At 41.6% G+C, this 12971-nt stretch overlaps 1 protein-coding gene across 3 annotated transcripts in view; it reads right to left on the bottom strand.

Annotated features, from left to right (window-relative positions):
- Positions 1–12971, bottom strand: part of GRXCR1 (glutaredoxin and cysteine rich domain containing 1) — a 156446-nt gene that overhangs the window by 60515 nt on the left and 82960 nt on the right. The window lies entirely within an intron of this gene.

Below are 12971 nucleotides of genomic sequence, written 5' to 3' on the forward strand. Positions count from 1 at the left end.
AAATGCTCAAAGAGAAGCCTGGGCAAATGGTTAAACCCCATCTCTACAAAAAATTTAAAAATTAGCTAGGCATGGTGGCTCATACCTCTTGTTCCAGCTATTTGGGAGGCTGAGGTGGGAAGATCACTTCAGCTGGAGGCAGAGATTGCAGTGAGCCAAGATTGTGTCAGTGTCCTCCAGCCTGAGAGGAAAAAACCCTGTCTCAGTATCAGAGGCTTTTTTTTTTCTAAAGTTGTTTTCAGAAAACTAACTTCCCATTTTAAAAAGTTCCTTGGAGATGGTTCTCAGTGAAGCATATCCTACTTTCCAGCGGCCTTTTAATATTTTTATATTTTTCTGAGACAAGAGATTTGGAAACGTCCAGGGTTATAATGATATGGTTGGCCCTGTGTCCCCACCCAAATCTCATCTCAAATTGTAATTCCCTTATGACAGGGGAAGGACCTGGTGGGAGGTGACTGAATCATGGGAATGGACTTTCTTCTTGTTGTTCTCATGATAGTGAGTGAGTTCTCATGAGATCTGGTGGTTTGAAATATATGGAACTTTCCCCTTTGCTCATTCTCTTTCTCTCCTGCTCTGCCATGGTAAAGATGTGCTTGCTTTCCTTTCACCTTCTGCCATGGTTGTTAGTTTCCTAAGGTCTTCCAACCATGGTTCCTGTTAAGCATGTGGAACTGTGAGTCAATTAAGCCTCTTTTTTTTTTCAAAAATTACCTAGTCTCAGGTAGTTCTTTATAGCAGTGTGAAAATGAACTAATACTGAAAATTGGTAGCAGGAGTGGGGCATTGCTAGAAAGGTACATGAAAATGTGCAAGCTACTTTGGAACTGAGTAATGGACACAGGTTGGAACAATTTAGAGGGCTCAGAAGAAGATAGGAAGATGTGGGATAGTTTGGAACTTCCTAGAAACTTGTTGAATGCACTTGACCAAAATGTTGATAGTAATATGAACAATGACATCCAGGCTGAAGTGGTCTCAAATGAACGTGAGGAATTTATGGGGAACTGGAGTAAAGGTCACTCTTGCTATGCTTTAGCAAAGAGACTGGTGGCATCTTTCCCCTACTTTAAAGATTTGCAGAACTTTTTACTTGAAAGAGATGATTTAGGGTATCTGGCAGAAGAAATTTCTAAGCAACAAAGCATTCAAGGTGTAACCTGGCTGTTTCTGAAAGCATAGTCATAGGCGTTCACACAGACATTGTCTGAAATTGGAACTTATGTTTAAAAGGGAAGCACAGCATAAAAGTTTGGAAAATTTGCAGCCTGACCATGTGGTAGAAAAGAAAAACCCATTTTCTGGGGAAAAATTCAAGCTGCTGGCTGAAGAAATATGCATATGTAAAAAGGACAATAGCCAAGACAATGAGGCAAATGTCTCCAGGGCATTTCGGAGACCTTCAGAGCACTCCCTCCACAGACCCAGAGGCCTAGGAGGAAAAAATAATTACATGGGCCATGCCCAGGTCCCTCCTGCTCTGTGCAGCCTTGGGACATGTTGTTCTACATCCCAACAACTCCAGCTTCAGTTGTGATTAAAAGGGGACAAAGTATGGCTTGGGCCATAGCTTCAGAGAGTGCAAGCCCCAAGCCTTGGAAGCTACCATGTGATGTTGGCCCTGTGGGTGTGAAGAAGGCAAGAATACAGGTTTGGGAACTTCCACTTAGATTTCAGAAGATATAAGGAAATGTGTGAATATCCAGGCAGAAGTTTACTGAGGGAAGTGGAGTCCTCATGGAGGACCAGTGCTGAGGGGAAATGTGGGGTTGGAGAGCCCACACAGAGTTCCCACTGGAGCACTGCCCAGTGGAGCTATGAGAAGAGGACTATCGTTCTCCAGACCCCAGAATAATAGATCCACTGACAGCTTGCACCATGTGCTTGGAAAAGCTGCAGACACTCAACACCAGCCCATGAAAGCAGCTATTGGGCCTGTACCCTGCAGAGTCCAAGAGGCAGAACTGCCCAAGGTCTTGAGAGCCCACCTCTTGCATCAGCATACCCTGGATGTGAGACATGAATTCAAAAGAGATTTTTTTCTTTTTTAAAAAAATTCCATTTTTATTTTAGATTCAGGGGTAACACATGCAGGTTTGTTACATGGGTATATTCTGTGATGTTGAGACTTGGGGTATGAATGATTCCATTGCTCAAGTGGTGAGCAGAATATCTGATATGTACTTTTTCAGCCCTTTCCCCTCTCCTTCCATCCCCCATCTAGTCATCCCCAATTCTATTGTTCTCATCTTTATGTCAAATGTGTACCCAATGTTTAGCTCCCACTTAGTGAGAACATGTGATATTTGCTTTTCTGTTCCTACATTAATTTCTGTAGGATAATGGCCTTTAGCTGCATCCATGTTCCTGCAAAGAACCTGATTTAATTTTTTTTCTTTTCTTTTCTTTCTTTTTTTTTTTGAGATGGAGTTTCACTCTTGTTTCCCAGGCAGGAGTGCAATGGTGCAATCTCAGCTCACCACAATCTCCACCTCCTGGGTTCAAGTGACTCTCCTGCCTCAGCCTCCCCCAAGTAGCTGGGATTACAGGCATGTGCCATCATGCCTGGCTAATTTTGCATTTTTAGTAGAGATGGGGTTTTTCCATGTTGGCCTGGCTGGTCTTGAACCTCCAACCTCAGGTGATCCACATGCTTCTGCCTCCCAAAGTGCTGGGATTACAGGCATGAGCCACTGCACCTGGCCTGATTTAATTCTTTTTAAGGGCCGAATAGTATTCTGTGGTGTATTTATACCACATTTTCTTTATTCAATCCACCATTGATAGGCACCTAGGTTGATTCCATGTCTTTCTTATTGTGAACAGTGTTCCAATGAACATAGAAATGCATGTTTCTTTTTGGTAGAATGATTTATAATTTTTGAGGGGTATATGCTCAGTAATGGGATTGCAGAGTTGAATAGTCGTTTTATTTTTAATTTTTCAGAGCTTTGAGATTTAACAACTGCCCTGTTGAGTTTTGGACTTGCACAGGGTCTGTAGCCCCTTGGTTTTGGCCAATTTCTCCCTTTTGGAATGGGAACATTTATCCAATGCCTGTATCCCCATTGTATCTTGGAAGTAACTAATTTTTTATTTTTACTTTACAGGTTCATAGGTGGAAGGGACTTGCCTTGTCTCAGATGAGACTTTGAACTTGGACTTTTGGGTTAATGCTAGAATGAGTTAAGACCATGGAAGACTGTTGGGATGGCATGATTGTGTTTTAAAATGTGAGAAAGACTTGAGATTTGGGAGAGTCCATACGTATAATGGTATGATTTGGCCCTCTGTCCCCACCCAAATCTCATCTCAAATTGTAATCCCTGTGTGCCAGGGGAGGGGCCTGATGGGAGGTGATTGAATCATGGGGCAGACTTCCCCCTTGCTGTTCTTATGATAGTAAGTTCTCATGATATCTGGTTGTTTGAAAGTGTGTGGCATTTCCTCCCTTTGCGCTCTCTCTCTCTCTCTCTCTCTCTCTCTTTCTCTCTTTTACCCCTTACCCAGCTCCACCATGGTAAAGACATGCTCGCTTCCCCTTCACCTTCTACCATGGTTGTAACGTTCCTGAGATCTTCCAACTGTGCTTCCTATTAAGCCTGTGGAACTGTGAGTCAAACTTCTTTTCTTCAGAAATTGCCCAGTCTCAGGTAGTGCTTTATAGCAGTGTGAAAACAGATGAAAACAGAAACTATGAATATATTTCAGCAGATATTCAAAGACTCGTATGACCCCAAAATTTAAAAATTACTTCTCACATGCATATGGCAAATACTATCACATGGTTTAAAACAGAGCAGCTTCAAAACATAACAAAGCACTTAACTTTCTGGTAATAGTTTATGACACTAGTTATTATTTTATATAATTATAATAACACTCCCATTACAGAAACACCCAATTTACCAAAGAATCCCCATCATCTCTGCAGACCTTATTAACAGAGAGTTGTTGACTACATGGAAATAACTAATAAGAAACACATACAGCTTGAAGAAATTGTTCTAGTCAACCACTCAAAAGAGGCTTTGATCACTTTGGCAGAAGATAAATGCCTACCCAGTATCCATGGTCTCTCGTTTCTATGCAGTACTAAGAAATATCTGATTTTTTTCAGCCTATCAATGTGCTATCTAGAAAATTGTATTCCTATCCTTCTTTGCTACTAAAGGTGAAGAAGAAAATCCAAGTGGAAGTTGGGTGAGATTCCGGAAAAAAAAAAAAAAAAAGCGAGGGGACTCAAGATGGCGCTGTGAGAACAACCCAGGATTGGAGCCCGCGTTGAATTCGCAAACGGTGAGTCAGTGCTGCATTTTCAGACTGATCTTTGTTGCCCACAGAACGGGGAAACTCCCAAGTATAAAAAGACATGGGACACCAGGCAGTAGGTCTGCCTGGCGAAGCCGGCAGCCGGGGCGGCGGCGGCCCTACCCAGCAATCCCCACAGGGCGCGCTTGTCCGGGTGCCTTGTTGAACCGGCAACCTGAGACTTGAGAGGGCTGGACTTGAGACTGAAGGAGACTTGCACAGTAGCCCAGCCCAGGGGATTGCAGGAACAGATCGTTTGGGATACCCAGTGGGACGAACAAAACCGCGATTTCAAACTATCCCGGGCAGACGGTCCGAGACGCTCTGTGGGGGAGGGGCGTCCACCACTACGGAGGCAACCTGCCCCAACTGATATACACGCCTACTGCTGAGGCAGCCAGCCGTTGCCGAGGCAACCCGCCCCAACTGAGATACACGCCCACTGCTGAGGCAGCCAGCCGTTGCCGAGGCAACCCGTCCCTACTGAGATACACACCCACTGCTGACGCAGCCTGCCGTTGCTGAGGCAACACGCTACAATGAAGAGACTCCGCCGCAGGGCATGGCGGAGACCACAGCAGAGCCGGCAGGAACAGCGTGAATCACACAACAGCAGGGCGAAGCCTCGGCAGCCAAACAGTGGCTAGTCTGCCTTCGAGCTGGGCAGGACACCTGATCGGACATCCAAAAATAAAGCCCAAACCCCTCAACACAGAGCATTTGAGAAAAAAAAAGGGTTGTTTAATGAGCTGTGTTGCAGCAGAATCAAACATAGCAGCCTAACAGCCCTGAATGAACAACAGAGTGCACAGCTCAGCAATTAAACCCCTATAAAGTACAAACTGTCTCCTCAAGCAGCTCCCTGACCCCTCTATATCCAAAAGACTGTCATTAGGCAGGCATCATCCTGGGACAAAGAGAGCAGAAAAAGAAACTGGTAGCATCCCTCGCTGTGCCACGGCTACTAGAGGTGCACCCCAGACAAGCAGGGTCTGGAGCGGACCTCAACAGTCGTACAGCAAAGGGGCTAGACTGGTAGAAAGAAAACCAAGCAACAGAAATACTTCATCATCAACATTCTGGGTGTCCACTCAGAGACCCAAACGAAAAGTCAGCAACTACGCAGACGACCAGCGGACAAATCCACAAAGATGGGAAGAAACCAGCGCAAAAAGGAGGAAAACACCCGAAACCAGAACACATCGCCTCCTAGAAAGGACCAAAACTCCTCACCAGCAAGGGAACAAAGCTGGACGGAGAATGACTGTGGCGAAATGACGGAATTAGACTTCAGAAGATGGATAATGAGAAACTTTTGTGAGCTAAAAGATCATGTATTAAATCAATGCAAAGAAACTAAGAACCTTGAAAAAAGATTCGAGGAAATGATAACAAGAATGGATACCTTAGAGAGGAATATGAATGAATTCAAGGAGCTGAAAAACACAATACGAGAACTTCGCGAAGCAAACGCAAGTTTCAATAGCCGAATTGACCAAGCAGAAGAAAGAATATCTGAAGTCGAAGACCAACTCAATGAAATAAAACGAGAAACCAAGATCAGAGAAAAAAGCACAAAAAGGAATGAACAAAGTCTCCAAGAAATGTGGGACTATGTGAAAAGACCTAACCTACGTTTGATAGGTGTACCAGAAGGGGACGAAGAGAATGAATCCCAGCTGGAAAATACTCTTCAGGCCATGATCCAGGAAAATTTCCCCCACCTAGCAAGACAAGCCAACACTCAATTGCAGGAAATACAGAGAACACCACAAAGATATTCCGCAAGAAGAGCAACCCCAAGGCACATAATCGTCAGATTCAACAGGGTTGAAATAAAGGAGAGAATACTAAGGGCAGCCAGAGAGAAAGGTCGGGTCACCCACAAAGGGAAGCCCATCAGACTCACAGCAGATCTCTCGGCAGTAACACTACAAGCCAGAAGAGAGTGGGGACCAATATTCAACATTCTTAAAGAAAAGAACTTTCAACCCAGAATTTCATATCCAGCCAAACTGAGCTTCAGAAGTGAAGGAAAAATAAAATCCTTTGCGAACAAGCAAGTACTCAGAGATTTTGTCACCACCAGGCCTGCTTTACAAGAGCTCCTAAAAGAGGCACTACACATAGAAAGGATCAATCAGTACCAGCCATTCCAAAATCACACTGAATGCTAAAGAGCTTCAACATAATGAAGAATCTACAGCAACTAACAGGCAAAACAGCCACTTAGAATCAAAATGGCAGTATCAAATTCACACATAACAATATTAACCCTAAATGTAAATGGACTAAATGCACCAATCAAAAGACACAGACTGGCAAATTGGATAAAAATCCAAAACCCATCAGTGTGCTGTATCCAGGAAACCCATCTCACATGCAAGGATACACAAAGGCTCAAAATAAAGGGATGGAGGAAGATTTACCAAGCTAATGGAAAGCAAAAAAAAGCAGGAGTTGCAATTCTCATCTCTGATAAAATAGACTTTAAAGCAACAAAGATCAAAAGAGACAAAGAAGGCCATTACATAATGGTAAAAGGATCGATACAACAAGAAGAGCTAACGATCCTAAACATATATGGACCCAACACAGGAGCACCCAGATACATAAGGCAAGTTCTTAATGACTTACAAAAGGACTTAGACTCCCACACAATAATAGTGGGAGACTTTAACACTCCACTGTCAATACTAGACAGATCAACCAGACAGAAAATCAAGAAGGATACCCAGGGCTTGAACTCAGACCTGGAGCAAGCAAACCTGGTGGACATTTACAGAACTCTCCACCCCAAATCCACAGAATACACATTCTTCTCAGCACCACATCACACCTACTCTAAAATTGACCACATAATTGGAAGTAAAGCACTGCTCAACAAATGCAAAACAACTGAAATCGTAACAAACAGCCTCTCAGACCATAGTGCAATCAAGTTAGAACTCAGAATTCAGAAACCGACCCAGAACCACACAGCTTCATGGAAACTGAACAACTGGCTCTTGAATGTTGACTGGGTAAACAACGAAATGAAGGCAGAAATAAAGAAGTTCTTCGAAACCAATGAGAATGAAGACACAACGTGCCAGAACCTCTGGGACACATTTAAAGCAGTCTCTAGAGGAAAGTATATAGCAATAAGTGCCCATATGAGGAGAATGGAGAGATCCAAAATTGACACCCTATCGTCAAAATTGAAAGAGCTAGAGGAGCAAGATCAAAAAAACTCAAAACCCAGCAGAAGACAAGAAATTACTAAGATCAGAGCTGAGCTGAAGGAGATTGAGACACGAAAAACCCTTCAAAAAATCAATAAATCCAAGAGCTGGTTTTTTGAAAAGATCAACAAAATAGACAGACCACTAGCCAGATTGATTAAAAAGAAAAGAGAGAACAACCAAATAGATGCAATAAAAAATGATAAAGGGGAAATCACCACAGATTCCACAGAAATTCAAACCATCATCAGAGAATATTACAAACAACTCTATGCACATAAACTAGTAAACCTGGAAGAAATGGATAAATTCCTGGACTCCTGTGTCCTCCCAAGCCTAAACCAGGAGGAAGCTGAAACTATGAATAGACCAATAACAAGGTCTGAAGTTGAGGCAGCAATTAAGAGCCTACCTCACAAAAAAAGCCCAGGTCCAGATGGGTTCACAGCCGAATTCTACCAGACACACAAGGAGGAGCTGGTACCATTCCTTCTAAAACTATTTCAAACAATCCAAAAAGAGGGAATCCTTCCCAAATCATTTTATGAGACCAACATCATCCTGATACCAAAACCCGGCAGAGACCCAACGAGAAAAGAAAACTTCAGGCCAATATCCATGATGAACATAGATGCAAAAATCTTCAATAAAATATTGGCAAGCCGATTGCAACAGCAAATCAAAAAACTTATTCATCATGATCAAGTAGGATTCATCCCAGGGATGCAAGGCTGGTTCAACATACGCAAGTCTATCAACGTAATTCACCACATAAACAGAACCAAAAACAAAAACCACATGATTATCTCAATTGACGCAGAGAAGGCATTTGACAAAATTCAACAGCCCTTTATGCTAAAAACCCTCAATAAACTCGGTATCGATGGAACGTATCTCAAAGTAATAAAAGCTATTTATGACAAACCAACAGCCAATATCATACTGAATGGGCAAAAACTGGAAGCATTCCCTTTGAAATCTGGTACTAGACAAGGATGCCCTCTCTCACCACTCCTATTCAATATAGTACTGGAAGTTCTAGCCAGAGCAATCAGGCAAGGAAAAGAAATAAAGGGTATTCAAATAGGAAAGGTGGAAGCCAAATTGTCTCTATTTGCAGACGACATGATAGTATACCTAGAAGACCCCATCGCCTCAGCCCAAAAACTCCTGAAACTGATAAACAACTTCAGCAAAGTCTCAGGATATAAAATCAATGTGCAAAAATCACAAGCATTCATCTACACCAATAACAGACTTAAAGAAAGCCAAATCAAGAGCGAACTGCCATTAGCAATTGCTACAAAAAGAATAAAATACCTTGGAATACAACTCACAAGGAACGTAAGGGACCTCTTCAAGGAGAACTACAAACCACTGCTCAACGAAATCAGAGAGGACACAAACAGATGGAGAAACATTCCATGTTCATGGTTAGGAAGAATTAATATCTTGAAAATGGCTATACTGCCCAAAGTAATTTACAGAATCAACGCTATCCCCATCAAGCTACCATTGACTTTCTTCACAGAACTGGAAAAAACCACCATGAACTTCATATGGAACCAAAAGAGAGCCCGCATAGCCAAGTCAATTCTAAGCAAAAAGAACACAGCGGGGGGCATCACACTACCGGATTTCAAACTATACTACAAGGCTACAGTAATCAAAACAGCATGGTACTGGTACCAAAACAGAGATATAGACCAATGGAACAAAACGGAGGCACCGGAGGCAACACAACATACATACAACTATACAATCTTTGATAAACCTGACAAAAACAAGCAATGGGGCAAGGATTCCATGTTTAACAAATGGTGTTGGGAAAACTGGCTAGCCATGTGCAGAAAGCAGAAACTGGACCCCTTCCTGACACCTTACACTAAAATTAACTCCAGATGGATTAAAGCCTTAAACATAAGACCTGGCACCATAAAAACCCTAGAAGGAAATCTAGGCAAAACCATCCAGGACATAGGAGTAGGCAAGGATTTCATGAACAAAACACCAAAAGCATTGGCAACAAAAGCCAAAATAGACAAATGGGACCTAATGAAACTCCACAGCTTCTGCATGGCAAAAGAAACAGTCACTAGAGTGGATCGGCAACCAACAGAATGGGAAAAAATTTTTGCAGTCTACCCATCTGACAAAGGGCTGATATCCAGAATTTACAAACAACTCAAGCAGATTTACAGGAAAAAAACAAACAAGCCCATTCAAAAGTGGGCAAAGGATATGAACAGATACTTTACGAAAGAAGACATATATGAGGCCAACAATCATATGAAAAAATGCTCGTCACTGGTCATCAGAGAGATGCAAATCAAAACCACATTGAGATACCATCTCACGCCAGTTAGAATGGCGATCATTAAAAAATCTGGAGACAACAGATGCTGGAGAGGATGTGGAGAAAAAGGAACACTTTTACACTGTTGGTGGGAGTGTAAATTAGTTCAACCATTGTGGAAGACAGTGTGGCGATTCCTCAAGGCCTTAGAAATAGAAATTCCATTTGACCCAGCAATCCCATTACTGGGTATATATCCAAAAGACTATAAATCGTTCTACTATAAGGACACATGTACACGAATGTTCATTGCAGCACTGTTTACAATAGCAAAGACCTGGAATCAACCCAAATGCCCATTGATAATAGACTGGATTGGAAAAATGTGGGACATATACACTATGGAATATTATGCAGCAATCAGAAATGATGAGTTCGTGTCGTTTGTAGGGACATGGATGAATCTGGAAAACATCATCCTCAGCAAACTGACACAAGAACAGAAAATGAAACACCGCATATTCTCACTCATAGGTGGGTGATGAAAAATGAGAACACATGGACACAGAAAGGGGAGTACTAAACACTGGGGTCTATTGGGGGGAAAAGGGGAGGGCCAGTGGGAGGGGGAGGTGGGGAGGGATAGCCTGGGGAGAAATGCCAAATGTGGGTGAAGGGGAGAAGAAAAGCAAAGCACACTGCCATGTGTGTACCTACGCAACTGTCTTGCATGCTCTGCTCATGTACCCCAAAACCTATAATCCAATAAAAAATTAAAAAAAAAAAAAAAAGAAAAATCAAACAGTTCCATCAAAGAGTGGGCTAAGGAAATGAATAGACAGTTCTTAAAAGAAGATATAGAAATGGCCAACAAATATGAAAAAATGCTCAACATCACTGGTGATCAGGGAAATGCAAATCAAAACTGCAATGCGATACCACCTTACTCCTGCAAGAATTGCCATAAGGAAAAAAATTTAAAAAACAGTAGATATTGGCATGGATGCAATTAATGGGGAACACTTCTACACTGCTAGTGGGAATGTAAACTAGTACAACCACTACAGAAAACAGTGTGGAAATTCCTTCAAGAACTAAAAGTAGAACTACCATCCATCAATCCTACTACTCAGTGTCTATCCAGAGAGAAAGAAGCCATTACATGAAAAAGATACTTGCAGCTTATGGCAGCACAATTTGCAATTGCAAAATCATGGAGCCAACCCAAATGCCCATCGATCAATGAGTAGATAAAGAAACTGTGGTATATTTATACAGTGGAATACTACTCAGTCATTAAAAGGAATGAATTAATGGCATTTGCAGTGACCTGAAGGAGATTGGAGACAATTATCTGAAGTGAAGTAACTCAGGAATGAAAATCCAAACTTTGTCTGTTCTCACTGATATGGGAGAGTGAAGCTATGAGGACGCAAAGGCATAAGAATGATACAATGAACTTTGGGGACTTGGGGGGAAGGGTGGGAGAGGGACGAGGGATAAAAGACTACAAATATAGTGCAGTGTATACTGGTCAGGTGAGGGGTGCACCAAAATCTCACAAATCACCACTAAAGAATTTAGTCATGTAACCAAGTTCTACCTGTACCCCAATAACTTCTGGAAAAATTAAAAATTAAAATTAAAAACTGTATTAAAAAAAAGCCTATTTTTAAAGAAACTTCTTTCTTTTAAGAAGTATGTATTTTTATTCTTTTCTTTTGTATTCCTTTTCTGTCTAGAATACAGATATGATCTCAAGAGTGTTGGTAAGTACCTTAAACTATTAGGAGAAGTTGAGCTGTGCTGAGAATGGCAGAACTAAAAATTAGAAAGTGGTGCTAGATTGTATCGTAAAACTTTATACTCTCTCCAGTGCATTTTTACATTTTGCATACAGGAAAAAACATACAAATCTCCTAGATTTTAAAGATTTACATTTCATTGTTGTTTTGTGTGTGTGTGTGTGTGTGTGTGTGTACAGGAACCACTGTTATTCAGAAATGAATGTAATTTATAACTGCCATAGTCATCCAGTCTAAAAATTTTACTTTACTTTGTTATAGTGCCTGAAAGTAGATCCATTGTTTTATTTTGATAAACAATAATAATTTTCTAACCATTGGTTGCATGATACTGGACATTAGACAACAATGAGTGATGATCTCAGAGAGGTAGAAAATAGATGAAGTGAGCTCTATGGCTACCCAAGCTGACTGCCATGACAGCTTGGCAGCTTTTCCAAGCAGAAAGGCTGCAGGAAGGCTGGAGGACTCCCTCAGTTGAGGAAACAGACATGAGGGTCAGAAGACCATGATGGCTAGAGTTAACCGGATAGAGTTTGAAAGAATAAAGAGCTTCACTGAGAACGCTGGATATGAGTTGAGGGCCCAGCCTGGCTGCTCAGCAGAGTGCTGATCAGTGTCTTCATCTGAGAAAACCACTGAAGGCAAGCAAAATAACTATCCGAAAGATTAAAGGAGACATTACCTTTAAAAAGAACCTAAAATAGTACCTGTTCCCACCAGTAAGACTAGAAAACCTCATAATTCATGGGGCATTGAGTCAAGTGCTTACAAGATTTTGATCAGCACTGGGAAATAGTTAGCTTTAGGCCAAACACTACTCTGACCCTAACTAGAAGATCTTAAGAAACAAAACCCAAAGGATCAAACTCTTACCAAGAAATTTAACTGTACCTCAGCAAAATGTTAATGAATATGTATAGGTATAAAAAATTATCCCAGTCTGGCATGTGGCTCATGCCTGTAATGCCAGCACTTTGGGAGGCTGAAGCAGACCAATCACAAGGTCAGAAGATCGAGACCATCCTAGCCAACATAGTAAAACTTTGTCTTTACTAAAATACAAAAAATTAGTCAGGCATGGTGGTGTTAGCCTGTAGTCCCAGCTACTTGGGAGGCTGAGGCAAGGGGATCACTTGAACCCGGAAGGTGGATACTGCAGTAAGCCAAGATCATGCCACTGCCCTCCAGCCTGTATAACAGAGCAAGACTCTGTCAAAAAAAATTGTCCCAACAAGGAGTATTTTTACCTAAAAATGTAAAATTTCAAAATGCATGACATCTAAACAAAAATTACCAAGTAGGCATAAAAGTAGAAAAATATGACTAAAA

This window comes from Callithrix jacchus, chromosome 3 (genome assembly GCF_049354715.1).
Source record: "Callithrix jacchus isolate 240 chromosome 3, calJac240_pri, whole genome shotgun sequence".
Classification (NCBI taxonomy): domain Eukaryota; kingdom Metazoa; phylum Chordata; class Mammalia; order Primates; family Cebidae; genus Callithrix; species Callithrix jacchus.